At 37.6% G+C, this 18,408-nt stretch overlaps 1 long non-coding RNA gene across 3 annotated transcripts in view; it reads right to left on the bottom strand.

Moving 5' to 3' along the window:
- LOC147830782 (uncharacterized) overlaps positions 1–18,408 on the bottom strand; it is a 46,130-nt gene extending 27,722 nt beyond the window's left edge. For 2 of the 3 annotated variants that reach the window (XR_015526128.1, XR_015526126.1), the window contains exons 1-2: positions 17,808–18,408; positions 14,638–14,764 (exon numbers count right to left, since the gene is read on the bottom strand). This is a non-coding gene — a long non-coding RNA (uncharacterized LOC147830782). The remainder of the gene's footprint in view (positions 1–14,637; positions 14,765–17,807) is intronic. The other variant, XR_015526127.1, reaches the window with a different exon arrangement.

The following is an 18,408-nucleotide window of genomic DNA, read 5'->3' as shown; positions in this document are numbered from 1 at the left end:
TATTTTATTTTATTCAATTTTATTTCGATCTATTCTATTCTGATCTTTCTATTTTGATATATTACATTCTGATTTGTTCTTTTCTATTCTGATCTTCTCTATTCTATTTTGATATATTTGATTCTATTCTTGTCTATTCTATTTTATTCTGATCTATTCTATTCGGATTCACTCTATTATGATCTATTGTAATATATTCTGATCTATTCTATTCGGATTCACTCTATTATGATCTATTGTAATATATTCTGATCTATTCTATTCTATTCCGATCTATTCTGTTTTGGTTTATTTTATTCTGATCTGTTGCATTCTATTCTGATCTAACCTATTCTATTCTGATCTTTTCAATTTTTGGTTTATTATATTCTAATCTATTGTATTCTATTTTGATCTATTGTATTTTATTCTGATCTATTTTGTTCTAATCTATTCTACTTTATTCTATTATATTGTGATATATTCTATTCTATTTTATTCTATTCTGATCTATTTTAATCTATTCTATTCTGATTTATTCTATTATATTCTAAATTATTCTATTATATTCTATTCTGATCTATTTTATTCTGATCTATTTTGATCTATTCTATTCTGATCTATTCTATTTTATTCACATAGATTTTAGAAGCACTTGCAAACAAATTTTTTTGTTTTTGTTTTTTACTATATTTTCATATGTTTTCATTGTTTATTTTTTCCAATTAGCAAATAGCATTTTATTTGATCTTTAATCAAATTTAAATGCTAAATAAATATTTTAGTGATTGATTGTATGGAAAATCAGCATGAACTTGAAATGCTTGCTTATGATTATGGGTCAAATATGGACAGATCCAACAGTTTGGGTGAAAAAAGTGTAATTTAAATATTATATTATTGTATATTAAAAAATTAGCATGTTATATATATATATATATATATATTTTTTTTTTTATGTTTATTGTCAGTTAACTTTTAACTTTTTAAAATTATTAAATGTTCTTATAATTTACATTAAATACTTTAAAATTCACATATGAATATAACCTTGCACTTTGGCATATTCGAGACACTGAAGTAAAGATTTTTAAACAGTACAGGAAAAAAAAAACTCATTTTGAAAAAAACTGTCCTAAAAACTATACTGTAATTGAAATCTTCAGATGCAAATTGCAGAAGTGCGACAAAAGCAACACTTAAAAGTTCATATCTGTATGTTTTCCTTACATTGGACTGAAAAAACTCTTCATCAAGAGCCAAAAGCCCAAACTCTACTAATTCAACGACCATCATCAATAATTCCTTTCTCTCTGATTAAAAAAATAAATAAACGCAATAAAAAATTCAAGAACCAGCATGATGAAAAAGCAGTGGGCACTAATGCACTCCATTCAGACATTTCATTTTTCACTGATTCACCATACACTCTCAGAAATAAAGGATACAAAAGCTGTCACTATGGTGACACTTTTCAAAAGGTACACATTTGTACCTAAAAGTGCCCGCATTGGTACTTTAAAATGAAAAGGAAGTTGCTGAGACTGACTTGCGTTTCCGTATTATGTTGTGCTTCCAACTGAAATGGAATATTAAGTAGGGGGAGGGGCTTTCTTTTTGCGCATAATTCCCTCACATACGAACGGTAAGAGGGGCGTGGTTAAAAATATTGTGGTTAAATATTAAAGGTAAAGGTTAAAAAAAGAGAGAAGCAACTCTAAAGTTACAAGTTACAATGTTTATTTTGCTAGCACACATTGTTATTCTTAGGGTGAATGATTAGTTAGTGCAAGTTAGTAAAAGTTTGTTGAGGTAATCATCAATGGAACTCCATTTGCTTCCACATTTGGAGTGACATTTCTTCTGTTGATGTCAATCTATGCACTTTATAGCAACTGCATATACCCTCTCTTACTGTTAAGTTTGCTATGAGGGAATTATGTGCAAAGGAAAGCTCCGCCCCCTACTGAATATTTAATTTCCGTTGGAAGTACCACAAGGTGCACTTTTTTAAGGGATGGTTAACCCAAAAATGAAACTTACTTCATTTGCTGTCCCTCGTGTGGTTTTAAACCAGATGAAGATGATATATCGAAGAATGCTGGTTGCTGGCACAAATTGACAGCCAAAGGGGAAACAATACTTTGTACATCAGTGAGTCCCAGCAACCAGCATTTCTTGAATTATCTTCTTTTGTGTTCAGCAGAAGAAAGAAACTCAAATAGGTTTGGAACAAATAAAAGATGAGTAAATATGATTACTTTAGAAACAGCGTCAGCTTTTTGTTCGATTAGAGAGTGCGCTCTTTAGCATCGATGTTTTCCAGCAAAATATTTTCAATCCTACCCACCGTTAAGTTTGCTATGAGCAAATGATGTGCAAAAGAAAGCTCCACTCCCTATTGAATATTCAATTTGAGTTGGAAGTACATCAACATACTGCAATAAAAGTCTCAGAAACTTCCAGTTCACACAGACGTTAAAGGTACTTTTTGTATTCTTTAAAGCAGTGTTTCCCAACCCTGTTCCTGAAGGCACACCAACAGAACACATTTTCAACCTTTGCCTGATCAAACACACCTGAATAAACTCATCAGAACATTAGAGGAGACTCCAAAATCTGAAGTTAATGGGTCAGATAAGGGAGACATCCAAAATATGAATTGTTGGTGTGCCTCCAGAAACAGGGTTAGGAATCACTGCTTTAAAAGTACCACAAGGTACACTTTTTTAAGTGAATAATTATACCAAAAATGAAAATTACTTCATTTATTCTGGTTTTAAACTATAATGAGTTTCTGTTGAACACAGTAGATGATACATTGAAGAATGCTGGTTTCTGGCACAAATTGACCTCCATAGTGGGGAAAAATACGTTGTACATCAATGTGTCCCAGCAACCAGCATTTATTGAAATATCTTCTTTTGTGTTCAGCAGAATAAAGAAACTCAAATAGGTTTGGAACAAACTAAGGATGAGCAAATGACAGAAAATACAGTTTTTGTGTGAACTATCCCTTTAATAGGATTACTTTAGAAACAAAAAAGGCTGTGTCAGCTTTTATAGAGCTCACTCTTTAACAGTGGATTTCCAGCGAGTATTTTCAATACATCATCACACACATCCGTACATCTAAATCCACCCACTTGTTTTTGTCTACAACAAAACAGGAGCTCTCCGAGTTGTGCGAAAACCTGATCAGATGAACACAGAGCCACTTCTCAGTCCACAAAGAGAAAACATGACGTTTTTAACCTCGCTTTCTCTCCCCTCCTCGACGAGCCGAACGCTGACAACGTTTTGTGTTCAGCATTTGCATAACAATTCCTGACCTTTCGCTGACATTTAATCGTGACCACAAATTTCTAATCAGCCCTTAATAATGAGAGCGGCGACGAGGCTCTGACAGACCTGCCGTTCCCAGCATGCACCTCTGCCGTCCGCCTGGATTTCAGGGATATGAGCGCAAAGGTTAGTCTGTGAAAATACTGCGAAAGTTTCCCCACAGAGACGCGGTTATGATCTACGGCAAATGAAAAAAAGCTGCCAGCGATTCATTAAAGAGTGAAGACATCACACTTAAATAATGTTGGCGCTCACTCGGCTCTGCCTGAAGAAAAAAAAATTTATTTATAAAAATGTAGTGTCATTCCTGTCAGTATTCAAAGTGGCAACCCCGGGACAATCACAGCATGATGTGTTAAAAAAATAAATGTTCTAAACGAAAAGGCCCTAATATAAAACCAATGCTGCTTACTAAATTTTGGTCATATTCTTCACTTTTAGTATGACTTTTTCTCATTTATAGTGTTAATTTTAGGGCAGTTTTTTTGTTCAGAAATTAGCCATGAAATAGTTTTAGACAATTTTTTCATTAATTTCATTTTTTCATCTTGGTGTGACTCTGGAGTCAGATCTGAGTTTCAATAGTCATGTCAAAGCAGTTAGTAAATCAGCATACTATCATCTCAAAAACATCGCAAGAATCAGATGCTTTGTTTCCAGTGAAGACTTAGAGAAACTTGTTCATGCTTTTATCAGCAGTAGGGTGGATTACTGTAACAGCCTCCTAACTGGCCTTCCCAAAAAGACAGTGAGACAGTTGCAGCTCATCAAGAATGCTGCGGCCAGGATTCTGACTAGAACCAGGAATTCAGAGCACATCACACCTGTCCTCAGGTCTTTGCACTGGCTTCCAGTTACATTCAGAATAGAGTTTAAAGTATTATTACTGGTCTATAAATCACTAAACGGCCTAGGACCTCAATACATTACAGATAAACTGACTGAATACAACAGATCAATCAGATCTTTAGGATCTTTAGTTCAGTCAAAGCAGGGTGAAATGTGCTATATAAATAAACTTGCCTTGCCTAAGCACTAAGTATGTTATTTAATATTTTTAATTTAAAAAATAAACTAATGAATAAATAAGTAATAAAAATGCATATACTGTATATACTGTAATACACATGTAGCATTGAGGTTGCATGCAAATCTTTGAATTCTCCTCTTTAGCCCAAATACATCAATTTAAAGGGCTTTTGTTCAAACACTTTTATTGCTATCAGCGCCAGAAAGGCAACCAAAAACCAGCCTTTAGTCTTAAATAGGTGTGACCAACATAATGCTTTAAAATTCGACCCGTGGCAAGCAATCCATGCAGAAGGTCTACCGTAGAACAACACAAGGGAAGACCGTATTTTCTGTACTCGTGACTCACTCGAGTCCGCTTTTCTTTTTTTCCGGCAATTATAAACTTGGTTTAAAGTTTGCGCCCTGCACATCCTCCAATCTGTGCTGCAAGCTCCACGTGAAAGACAAAAGGACTTCTTACGAGTCTCCATCTTCCAAGCATCAGTGAAAACTAGCACAATACGAGAGAGAAGAATGCAAGTATTTCTTTATATGCGTTTTAAGCTGTGCCCCTTTTTAAGGTGTTTATCAATACTTGGTGGTTCTTATTAGTCGTGTGGGACTGAGTAAACATTGCCATACTTTATCTAAACTCTTAATATCCTTGCTGTACTGTATTTTGATTAATGAATTGTACATTTGGTTCGTTATGTGTTAGACTAGGCATTACATTGTTTTATAACCATGTTGGATTGTCTTAGTTTTGCCTCACAGAAACGGGCACTTTAACGGTAAAAGATTCCTTTCTATTAGCTTATTATGCTGCATTCACACCAGACTCGGAAGAAGCATCAAGCGCGAGTTATTTACATGTTAAGTCAATGCAATGACGCGAATAGACATCCTGCAGCACAATACGAGAGAATGAAGTGGCGCGAATGACGCGTTGCGTGCGAATGAAGCGGCGCGGGTTGAGTGTTTTGCGAGATTGACGCACTTAGGGTCCTATCATACACCCGGCGCAAAGTGGCGCAAGGCGCGGCGCAGTAGTCTTTTGGTAGTTTCAGCTTGGCGCAAAAGTCGTTTTGAGGCGTTGCGCTACGCTGTTTAAATAGCAAATGCATTAGCGCTCATATGTGCGCCCATAGGGGTTCTTGTCTAAAAAGGAAGGCGTTCTGAGGCGCGTCGATATTTTGAAAAACTATAATAGATTTTTCATTAGACCAAAACAAACCCGGTCTACACTTCGCCGCAGAGTTGCGCTTCGCTTACACACTGCTTAATAGCCTACACACAAGATGTAGAGCAATACGCAAATATCTTTACATATGAAAAAAATTAAATATTAAGGGAATATATATAGGATATAATAAGAATAGATATAGGATATAAATATAAAGGATTAAAATATTACAAAACATTTTTTTCTAGCCTACATAAATATAAAAAAATCACTGCTTTTATGTCTTCTTCATCTCGGGAGGCTTTTTCAGTTCATTCATAACAGTTTGCTTTTGTATAATGTTATTATTATTAGCAGTATTATTTATTATATCCATATTTATATTTGTTTTATTAAAAACAAGTTTAGATTTGCCCACCTGCAGGTTTTAGACCATATGGGGCACAGCATGTGTTTTAGGATATAACTCAGGTTTTTGAGCACACTTCGTTAATATAGTTCATTTTTTCGTTTGCTGGAAATTAGAACTGAATTTAGAAATAGTTTAGAAACGAATATTTGGGCTCAACCAACGCAATTAATTATTTATAGACTAATTGATGTCTGCGCGTAAAGGTTTCCCTATCCAAGAGCGAATGTGAAAGTGATCCATTATCTCTCATTCTCACGCAGTAGATGTTTTCTGTTAAAAACTGTTAACTGTTCGCTAGTGAAATGCTCAGTTTTTCCATTTAGACTTACTTTACGTAAGCGAATGTGCTCTTGGCGCGACACAGCTGGCTCTTAAAGGGAATGGGAGATGAAGCTCTAATTGGTTTATTCTCAAAACACACTTATAACTCAGTAAGAAAATAAACTCAACCCTTTTAGACCATGTGCCACGGTGAAAGTGGATTTTCCCGTCCTTATATTAGCAAAAATGCATTCTGACACGCCCTGAAAGCGTTTGCACCCTGCTTTTTGCGTTCTGCGCATGGACCGTCAAAATAGAGCCCTTAGTGTGCATCTCGTGTGTTTCGATAGAAACAATTGAGTTAGAAAATCTAAACTTCAGTGGACATTCGCTTAGCGTAACCAATTAGCAGCTTGCTCTTGAGTGAGCATGATTATGATGTAGAGCCTGTTGTTGGTGTCTAAGGGGAAAATCCTCCTGCCAACACTGACAACAGTTCATCAAACAGGGCTCAGTTTAGTCAGAAGCACAGCTGAAAGCTTTCATCATCCAGGTACAGTTTCTGGAAGGGTTTATAAACTCATAGAGCTAAATGCACCTTTGAAAGAATCTAGCGGACTCAGACACGGCTCCAAATGAATCAACACTGTTTTTCAGCCTTCATAAAGCCCATCAACACAGTTACTCTTCCAATAAAATCTATGTGAGCAATTTAGCAATGAAGCTAGAGTCACCGGGCAGACAGAAGACCCGCTCATCGCGCGATTCCGCGTCTGTTGTGAAGTGATTTTCACGAGCGAATGAATTGGAGTTGACGCACCAATAAAGCGAGTAAACTCAAAATGTTCATGCGTCAACTTAGGCGCGAATAGAACAATTTATCTGCACTTACCGTGTCTGGTGCGAACACAGCATTAGAGTTCAATATAACGTAAAAACATTACTAAATAAATAAACCATTAAAATGTCTGCTCAGAGGAGTGGACGAAGACATTGTTATATTGTTAATTGTTATATTTATTTTGTTAACTATAAATTAATTCTGAATATTCATAAGTAAAAATAACTTGTTATTATCAATCATTAATATTCATTAATTAAGCTCATTATTTACACACATAAAGCATTTATTTATATATTTTTTTATTTTTTGTTGGAAAAATTTAAGCCTATGAAACTTTTCCTGTAAAGAAAGAAATAAACAAGGTGAAATAAGGTACTACAAAAGTTTTCTATTCAATTAATTCCGAATAAATGTGTGCTTAAAATAAATATCCATAATAAAAATGATTAATATTAACTATTTGGAGAGCAAAAAGCAAAAACTGACAAAAGATCAAAGTTCATTAATATTTTTCAGCATAGGCCAAAAACAATATATAAACAAAATACATCTGTGAGTGCAGCACAAATATATGCAGCTTAACATACAATAGAATAGTAAATTCATGAATATGAATAAGAAATTCAGATTATTCTGTGGGTGGTTATAATGTAATGGCTCATCTGTGTATATCACATATTACATAACATCCTCAACATAAACATGCAAATGATTACAGGAAGAAGCCAAAAAAACGTTGAAGTGGTGCTTACTTTAGGATTTCCTCGTTAAGCAAATACTATTAACTCTAAATGAACAACCTCAGAGTAATAGTGTTATAGACACCCTAGAAGTATATCTGGCTCATTTTCAGCGTGGGAGCTTAAATACAAACACCTCCAGCAGGCAAACTACAGAGACAATACAGCAGGAACACACACACACACACACACACACACACACACATGCACGCACACACACAAACACAAACACGGGTTTGTTTCACTAAATAAGTGAGGACATTACATAGGCTTCCACTGTTTTTAAATCAGGTTAATGATAATGTCTATAGCCTAACCCTACTACTAGATCTAACCCTTACAGAAATAAATACACATCAATAGATACTAATAAAAAATATGTATTTTATTTTGCTATTTATGCAATACATTTTGCTATATAAGTGAGAACAGTTGGGTCCACCCAAGTATAGCCAAACACTTGTGCAGATATCTTTATGTGGACTTCCCATAGACGTAATCAATTTTATACAGTACAAACTGTATTTTCTACCTCAACCCTACCCCTAAACCCAATCCTCACAGGAAAAATCTGCATTTGTACATTTTCAAACTACTTAATTATGTGCGATTTATTAACTGTTTTCATCAAAAATGTCTCCACAAGGTCAAAATGTACTGGTATTACTATACTTGTGGGAACATTTGAGGACTATGTCTACTCCTTCCCTGACAATGCGCACAGTGACCTTTAGCATATTACTAATTAAGCTGTTTTTTATGCCAAAGGTCAGAGGAGAGTGGCCAGACTGGTTTGAGCTGATAAAGGCAACAGTGACTCAAATAACCACTCGTTACTACCAAGAAGGGCTTAATTTGTGCCGGAACATGCCAGATCCAGAACGTCTGAAATCTGATCGGGCACCTCATTTTACCGATCCCCCTCCTTAACCGCCCGACTACCCTGTCCGCTGGTCACTTTCACTTTCTTCCACGAGAAAGATTTGGCATCGACGACATGAAAGCATGGATCCATCCTGCCTATTATCAACATTTCAGGCTGGAGGTGGTGGTGTAATGGTGTGGGGGATATTTTCATGGCACACTATGGGCTCATTAGTAAGCACTGTGTCATCACCACAGCCTACCTGAGTATCGTTTTATGACCACAGTGTACATCTGATGGCTACTTCCAGCAGGATAACGCACCATGTCATAAAGCGTGAATCATCTCAGACTGGTTTCTCGAACATGAAAAGGAGTTCACTGTACTCAAATGGCCTCCACAATCACCAGATTTCAATCCAATAGAGCACCTTGGGATGTGGTGAAATGGGAGATTCACATCATGGATGTGCACCGACAAATCTGCAGCAACTACGGGATGCTATCATGTCAATATGGACCAAAATCTCTGAGGAATATTTCCAGTACCTTGTTGAATCTATGCCATAAAGGATTACAGTAAGGCAGTTCTGAAGGCAAAAGGGGGTCCAACTCGGTACAAATAGGGTGTACCTATTAAAGTGGCCAGTGAGTTTACAACTGGTGGATTATGTTGCAAGATGCACTGTATTGTTAATTTATAACGTGCAGCATTCCAGGGGTCAGTTGATTTGTCATCACAGCGGACCTCCGTAGGTTGAAGTGTAAGGGCTAAGAGGTAGAATTGAGATTGGGCCTTACACCGTGTCATAAGGTGTTATCTTTTTCCAAGTTAAGTTGAGTTTTTGTTGAGCATGCTGTCCCAGGAGAGAGCCCTGAGCTCATAAAATCCTCGAGCCCCGGGGCTCCCTCCCTTTTGCAAGGTGAGAGGGGAGTTTGAGCTCAGGTAGACCTTGAGAACTCCCCTGCTGTAGTAGCTAATGAACAGATAGTGATTGTTCTTAAGAGATAACTACTTACTAGGAGCATGTCTATGGTGCCAATTTAAATTAGTCAATTAACTAAAGTTGCATGTTTTTGGACAGTGGGAGGAAATTAGGGAACCGGGGGGAAACTCATGTGAGCATAGTGAGAACGTGTAAACTCTGCACAGAAATGTTGGCTGGCTTGGTAAGAACTAGAACCAGTGATGTTCTTGCTGTGAGGCAACAGTGCTAACCACTTGGCCACCACGCCACCCATCTAGGAAAGGAGGAGGAGTAGGGGTCAAAGGGGGGATTCTTCAAAACAAAGATGGCTGTTATATGAAACTTAAAGTATTCATAGTGGTTTAGGAACCGTCTGATCGGTAAATCATGAATTAAATAATGCGGGACCAGCCGCAAGCAATCATAAGCACATGATCCTCTCAAAATTAGTTTATAAATAAACTTCACTTATTCAGTGTAAAACGCTGCCAACGTCTATTTTATATGGATATGATTGATCAGATCTTTAAAATAAAATAAATAACGGTTTGATAACTCAGTAACTAATGGTTTAATAACTCAGTGCAAACCAACCAACTGCATCCAAAATGGTGAAAAGCCTTGGAGTAACGATTGATGACCAACTAAACTTCTCTGACCACATTTCTAGAACTGCTCGATCGTGCAGATTCGCACTCTATAACATCAGAAAGATCCGACCCTTCTTATCTGAACATGCAGCTCAACTCCTTGTTCAAGCTCTTCTTCTCTCCAAACTGGATTACTGCAACTCTCTACTAGCTGGGCTTCCAGCTAACTCTATCAAACCTCTTCTGCTGCTCCAGAATGCAGCAGCACGAGTGGTCTTCAATGAACCTAAACGAGCACATGTCACCCCGCTGCTAGTCCGTTTGCACTGGCTGCCAGTTGCTGCTCGCATCAAATTCAAAGCTCTGATGTTTGCCTACAAAGCGACTTCTGGCTTTGCTCCCTCTTATCTGCTCTCACTTCTGCAGATCTATGTGCCCTCCAGAAACTTGCGTTCTGTTAATGAACGTCGCCTCGTGGTTCCATCCCAAAGAGGGAAGAAATCACTTTCGCTCACGCTCACGCTCAATCTGCCCAGTTGGTGGAATGAACTCCCTAACTGCATCAGAACAGCAGAGTCACTCGCTATTTTCAAGAAACGACTAAAAACCCAACTATTTAGTCTCCAGTACACTTCCTAATCTGCAATTGCCTCTCAGAATATCACACTAACTCAAAAAAAAAAAGAAAAAAAAAAACTAATACTACTAATACTTCCCTTCTTAGACTTTACAGACCTGAAACTTGCCTATAGCACTTATTCATTGTTGCTCTTATAGTTGTGTAAATTGCTTCCTTGTCCTCATTTGTAAGTCGCTTTGGATAAAAGCGTCTGCTAAATGACTAAATGTAAATGTAAACAACTTCAGTAACTCAGCCTATGCACTTCTAATTAAATATGTATGAAATAGGGGCGACGCAGTGGCGCAGTAGGTAGTGCTGTTGCTTCACAGCAAGAAGGTCGCTGGTTCGAGCCTCGGCTGGGTCAGTTGACGTTTCTGTGTGGAGTTTGCATGCTCTTCCTGCTTTCGCCTGGGTTTCCTCCCAATTTCCCCACAGTCCAAAGACATGTGGTACAGGTGAATTGGGTAGGCTAAATTGTCCATAGTGTATAATAGGGAATGGGTTTGTGCGGATGTTTCCCAGGGATGGGTTGCAGCTGGAAGGGCATCCACTGCATAAAAAACATGCTGGATAAGTTGGCAGTTCATTCCACTGTGGCGACCCCAGATTAATAAAGGTACTAAGCCAAAAAGAAAACAAATGAATGAATGAATCAATGAATGAATGAATTAGATTATAGCCCTAACCATTTCGTCGGGAGTGAAGTGTATTCAAATGAATGGTTGGTATTTAAATCTTTCTGTTGTGGTGTGTTGTGTTTGGCAAAGCCTTCAAATTGATGTTGTCGCTGGAATCTTGTGACATTGCGTGTTGTTAGGACTTTGTGTTAAGAGTGGCATTCGACATCTTTCGAAGTAGGAAATAGTAAAAATCCTATTTTCGAGTCGTCTGGAATGCAGCATTCTTAAAAAAAATAATAATAATAGCCAAACACGCAGGTCATACACCAAGAATTACGCAAGGCCAGTTTGATTTGCTGTTTACAGATGGCGCTTTTCATCCTCTCCGGCCCTCGTGGACCACGATGCTGAATAACATTGCACTAATAAACCCGTCAGCTTTCTTACCCAGCGAGATGAGGAGCAAACATGAAAAAGAATATTTCCTCCTGTGACTCTTGAAGGGAGAGGAGCGTTTGAAGAATTGGACCAGGTTTGATGAAAGAGACTTGGACGTGTTTAGCGCACACCTACACTCACATTTTTGTGAGGCTCGCATTGTCCTCGCTCGAACTGCGCTGTGTGCTTTAAATATGAACTACATAGGCTTGTACATCCAGAGCATGTGATGTGTGCAGGGACACTCATGACTGCTCATTATAGCATTGGAGTAGTCAGCCAGAAAATAGATGACTAGTAGGCGAGTCGATGTTTGGCTTATGTAAATGATAGATCGTGTAGCATCAGTCGCTCTGATGGCCCTGAAACACCCGATTCACTAATAACTCACTTTTGAGAGTGTAAAATAGTGCAATAAAATGTTATCAGCTGTTCATTTTTAAAACCCAGGCCTATATTTGTGTAATTAGGAACATACGTAGCAGATAAAGCTTACCACAAAACTACCAAAATAAGAAAAGGTTGGGTAAGTATGGAAAATGCAAATAAATAAAGAACATTGCTTTCTAAATTGGCTTTGACTTGTATTTCATTGCAGACAAAACAATAAACATCATTTAATGTGTTCCTCAAGATTTTACTTAATTTTTTTAATAAACACATTTTAATTTTGGTTCAAAAATGTTGCAACAGTAAAGCATTTACCACTTTGTAAAATTGCGATTCCTTTTCACAACACTTAAAGGATGTTTAGAGACTGAAGACACCAAGTGATGAAGTGTTTCAGGTGTAATATTGTCCCATTTTTCCTGCAAACAATTCTTGAGATGGACGACAGTACAGGGTCTTCGTTGGAGCACTTTGTGCTACAAATTGCACCACACTTGCTCTATTGGAGACAGGTCAGGACTGAAGGCAGGCCAGTCAAGTTCTTGTATCCTCTTCCTCAGCAACCAGGACTTTGTTATGTGTGGTTGTGCATTGTCTTGTTAAAATACGAAATAGATTGTGCTCTAAAATCTCTCTGTACCTTTCAGCATTGATGGTGTCATCACAGAAGTGCAAGTTACCGTTGCCAAGGCCACTAACACAACCCAATACAATGACAGACCCTGGCTTTTGGACTTTGTAACAGTCTGGTTGATCCATTTCCTCTTTAGTCCGGAGCACACAGCATCCATTTCTCCCCAAAAAATAACTGATTCATCTGACCACAGTACGTTTCCACTGTGTGATGGTCCATCCCAGATGCCTACGAGCAAATGTCGATGGCGCATCTGGACACTGTTAACATAGGGCTTCCTTTTGGTACAGTACAGTTTGAACTGGCCTTTGTGGATGTAACTACGTATTGTGTTACTTGTCAAAGGCTTGCTAAAGTAGTCCTGAGCCCATGTGGTGATATCGCTTATAGATGAATGATGATTCTTGATGCGGTGACGTCTGATGGATCGGAGATCACAGTCATTCAGCTTAGGTTTGCGCCCCTGTCCTTTATGCACTGAAACTCCCCCAAATTTCTTGAATCTTGTGTTATGCTCTGTTGAAGGTGAAATATCCAAATTTGTTCCTATTTTTCTTTGATAAACATTGTTTTTTTTTTTTTAAATAAAAGTTAATTTGGAATTCACTACTTTTTTATTTGCGTTTTCCATACTCTGCCAACTTTTTATGATTTTGGGTTGTAAATTAAAAGGATAGTTCATGCAAAAATACAAATTCTGTCATCATTTACTTATTCTCCACTTGTTCCCATTGTGTTTTTGTTTGTGTTCAACAGTAGATAGAAATTCATGCTGCCTTAATTTTTTTAGTTAAATCAAATAAAATTTTCATGCAACAAAATCATTTGTTGTTGTGTTTTTTTGTCATATTTTTATAGTGTAATAATAAAAATAATAAAAAAATAGACTGAAATATTTATGCAGTTTGTGAATGTATTATTAACATATCAATTTGTTGCCATTTTCTTCTACTACTTTACTTACAATTTATAAATTAAAAAAATCTATCTTAAATTTGTGAAATAATAAAACTTTCATACAGTGAGAAAAACAACAATTAAAAATTAATTATTAACAAAAAAAAGACCAATCACTTTGCTTTCCATAAAATAAATGATGTTTTTTTCCTGTGACTTTTTCTGGTCGCGCTTCACATAAAATAATTTAAAAAAAAAATTGGGGGGTAAATTGTTCTCTAATTTAAATCAATCAATCAAATCAATCAATCAAATCAATCAATCAAATCAATCAATCAATCAATCAATCAATCAATCAATAAACCAATCAATCAATCAATCAATAAGTCTGTCTTTCTGTCTGTCTGTCTATCTATCCATTAAAAGCTCTGTGCTGTAATTATTCCTACATTAAGGAGGCAGAATCACATGACTGCACCCCGAGAAGCAAAAACAGCCTTACAATATTTGAGGCTCATTTTTATTCATGAACCGTGAAATTTGTCACTTACGAGTTTTAGCTTCACCTTCACCCCTGAACCTTAAAATAACTTACAATAAGCAAATTAATTATCAGCATCGCTGGTTAGACAGTTGGATGATCTCAGAGCAGGCGGATTAGAGGGAAAATGTGCGTGTAATATCATTGCGACAGTCGAAGCATATCTGCGGGGAGAATATTCATCTATATAGATGATATAAATATAGGCGGTTTTACAGCAGACACACAGGCTGTGAAAGGGACTCGAGGGGGCAGGGAATCTCATTAAATGTGCCGTGGAAAACAAAGCTCGACTCACAGGAAGTGTAAAGAGCGTCAGACAGGAAGTCGTCGGTGCTGCTCCTCTGTGTAGTGAATCATGAAGCCAGTCTCTCACCTGCTGAGCCTCAGTTTCTGCTGAATCAGACAAAACGCTCTCAAAGGCCCTGCAATACAACACATATTGATGAAAATCTACTTTGATACCCAAAATACAGCACTTAAAACAGTTTCTGCACTATTTATAGCCACCGGTGCTTAGTAAACTTTAGAGAAACAACATTTCAAAGTCTATTTAGCTTTAAGAGTGTATTATATACACTCAGCAGCCACTTTATCAGGTACAACTTACCAGTACCGGGTTGGACCCCTTTTTGCATTCAGAACTGGTTTGATATCCTTCATGGCATAGATTCAACAAGGTACTGGAAATATTCCTGAGAGATTTTGCTCCATATTAACATGATATCATCACACAGTTGCTGCAGATTTGTCGGCTGCACATCCATGATGCCAATCTCCCATTCCATCACATCCCAAAGGTGCTCTATTGGATGGAGTTCTGGTGACTGTGGAGGCCATTTGAGTACAGTGAACTCATTGTCCTGTTCAAGAAACCAGTCTGAGATGATTTGCGCTTTAATGACATGGTGCCTTATCCTGCTGGAAGTAGCCATCAGAAGATGAGCACACTGTGGCCATTAAGTGATGGACATGGTCAGCAACAATACTCAGGTGGGCTGTGGCATTGACAAGAAGCTCAATTGTTACTAATGGACCCAAAGTGTGCCAAGAAAATTTCTTCCACACCATTACACCACCACCAGCCTGAACCATTGATACAAGACAGGGTGGATCCATACTTGTATGTTGTTTATGATAAAATCTGACCCCTTCCATCCGAATGTCGCTGCAGAAATCGAGACTTGTTTGTAGCCTTAGTTTCCTGTTTTTAGCTGACAGGAGCGGCACCCGGTGTGGTTTTCTGCTGCTGTTGCCCATCCGCCTAAAGGTTGGACGTGTTGTGTGTTCAGAGATGCTCTTCTGCAGACCTCGGTTGTAACGAGTGCTTATTTGAGTTACGGTTGCCTTTTTATCAGCTGAAACCAGTCTGGCCATTCTCCTCTGACCTCTGGCATCAACAAGGCATTTGCCCACAGAACTGCTGCTCACAGGATGTTTTCTCTTTTTCTGACCATTCTCTGTAAACCCTAGAGATGGTTGTGCGTGAAAATCCCACTAGATCTGTAGCCGCAGTTTCTGAAATACTCAGACCAGCCGTCTGGCACAAACAACCATGCCACGTTCAAAGTCAATTAAATCACCTTTCTTTCTCATTCTGATGCTCAGTTTGAACTGTAGCGGATCGTTTCAACCATGCCTACAAGGCTGATTAGAAATGTGTGTTAACAAGCAGTGTACCTAAGTGTACCTAATAAAGTGGCCGGTGTCATTGAAAGAAGTCTCTTCTGCCAATATATACATATGGATATATGTATATGAATAGAAAAACAGCAATATTGTTAAACATTATTCAAATATAAAACAACTGTTTTGTATCTGCGTGTTTATTAATATAGTTTATTCCTGTGGTTCAACATTACATTTGCAGCATCATCACTCCAGTCTTGAGTGGTAGGCCAATTTTTTTCTGAAATGTGCTGCTATATTTGCAAATTATTTTAGGGTGGTCTAATAATGGTTCTTATTTTTATCTGTGCTTAATTATTATTTTCTGCTTCATATTGTCTGTGTGTGTGTGTGTGTGTGTGTGTGTGTGTGTGTGTGTGTGTGTGTTTAGTTATTATTATGTGTGTTTAAAATGTGATAGTTATTACTTTTTGATTAACAGAAACTTCAAAATCACATTTTAGGCTCCACATTTAATTTCTTTAAAAAATAACTTTTAAAATAAAATGCTAAGAATGCAACCAAGGCTTGTTCTATGTACATTTTACCCTTATATACATTTCTGGAGAGCGCCAAATACGTCCAAGGAGGTTTTTTTTTTTTTTTGCTTTTTTTTTTTACCACAAATACACTAGAGGCTGCTGTATATGCTTTTTAGGATGTGAGTGCCATTCGTGCCTACTGTTTTCACGTAACTCCACCAGAGGCCACTGTCGACTGACTGACTGACTCACCCTCCTCCTTCCCTAAACCCAACCAATAGTGTTTTCAAAAGCACCGATTGACCAACCCAACCCCCTTCCCTAAACCCAACCGACCGTTTTAAAAAGCAATCCAGGAAAAGAAAAGCCCTCACCTGGTTTTTACCACATTTTCAGATTTTACCACATTCTCACCCTGTTATTTACTTTTTTTTTTTATTATATTTTTGTTTACCTACTGAAAAAAAAAACCCATCTTAAACCAGCCTAAGCTGGGTGGCTGGTTTTAGCTGGTCAGCCAGGCTGATTTTAGAGGGGTTTTGGCCAATATCAGCCTGGTCTCAGATGGTCAGGCTGGGAGATGACCAGCTAAAACCAGCTTGACCAGCCTATCCAGGCTGGGAGCCCAGCCAAAACCAGCTATGACCAGCTTAAACCAGGCTGGTCAAGCTGGTTTTAGCTGGTCATCTCCCAGCCTGACCATCTGAGACCAGAATGTTTTCAGAATGAGCATATGTTGTAAAAATGATGTGCTTTGGAAATTTAATGCGAAAATTGCATCTTTCTAAAATATATGATACATCAAATTAGTGAGTAAACAAACACATAAATATGATTACAATAGCCAAAAATGTTTAAAATAACACAAATGTGAAAAATATGCGTAAAATTACTATTTTATTTGATTTTGTTTTTTACTTATTATAGGCCTAAATCACATAAATATACAAATAAATAATAAATGTTTCTGCAGTGAAGTACACTGCGCCACAATTACTTATTACAGTATTACTCTATGTTAGTCACGTAAAACTGAAAGCTGTCATCATTTATTTATCCTCAAGTGATTCAAAAGTTTTGTCACAAGCCTTTAACCATCGACTGTTATTGTATTATTTTCTTACTAAATCAATGGACCCCATTTTCAAACATTCTTCAAAATATCTTCTAGTGTCAAAATTACAGCATGTCAAATTACTTCATATTATGACAATACAACAATAAGTTAATAATTAATTTATAAAACTTATTGTCATACATTAATTTAAGTAAATCTTAATTTAATTAAATCGTTAATAGTTAGTCCTTGTTGACTTACCACAGTTTTCGTTTGTTGTTGTTGTTTTTGTATAGGTAAAAAATCCAAACGACACCAGCTGAAAGTTTACACCAGGCCATGGTAGTAACTGTCCTAGTTGACTCGTTGTTTTTGTAGGTAGAAAATGCGAACGACACTAACATCTGAGAGTTTACACCAGGCCAAGTTCCAGGGCTTCAGTGATGAGTTCAGACGTGAGGGCTTGTGAATGTGGAGTGACTGCGCTGTCGTGTTTGCGGGCAGCTGTGTTCAGGACGGCTGGATCTGGAGAGAAACCTGTCCTGTCCGAGCACGCGGATCCAGCGCCCGGCCCGATGCGATCTGAGCCGCTGTCCGATCCGGAGACCGCGCCGCTACTGCCGGATACATTCACATGAGACGAGGAGACAACCAGGACACCTGTCTGCTCACATCTACACTCCATCTCTGACCGACAAAAACACTGCCGAAAACAGCTCTGTAAAACTCTACACGAGAAAATAACTCTTGAAAAACCTGAAAACGGGCTCTCCCAGTGTGAGCTACACTGTTAAAAATAGGTTAATTAACAGGTTTCGTATTTTATGACCCATAAGGGTTTTTTCAGTTTATTTACCGTTAT

Source organism: Danio rerio, chromosome 25 (assembly GCF_052040795.2).
Source record: "Danio rerio strain M-AB ecotype USA chromosome 25, GRCz13ab, whole genome shotgun sequence".
NCBI lineage: Eukaryota > Metazoa > Chordata > Actinopteri > Cypriniformes > Danionidae > Danio > Danio rerio.
This window is presented reverse-complemented; position numbering and strand designations above follow the sequence as displayed.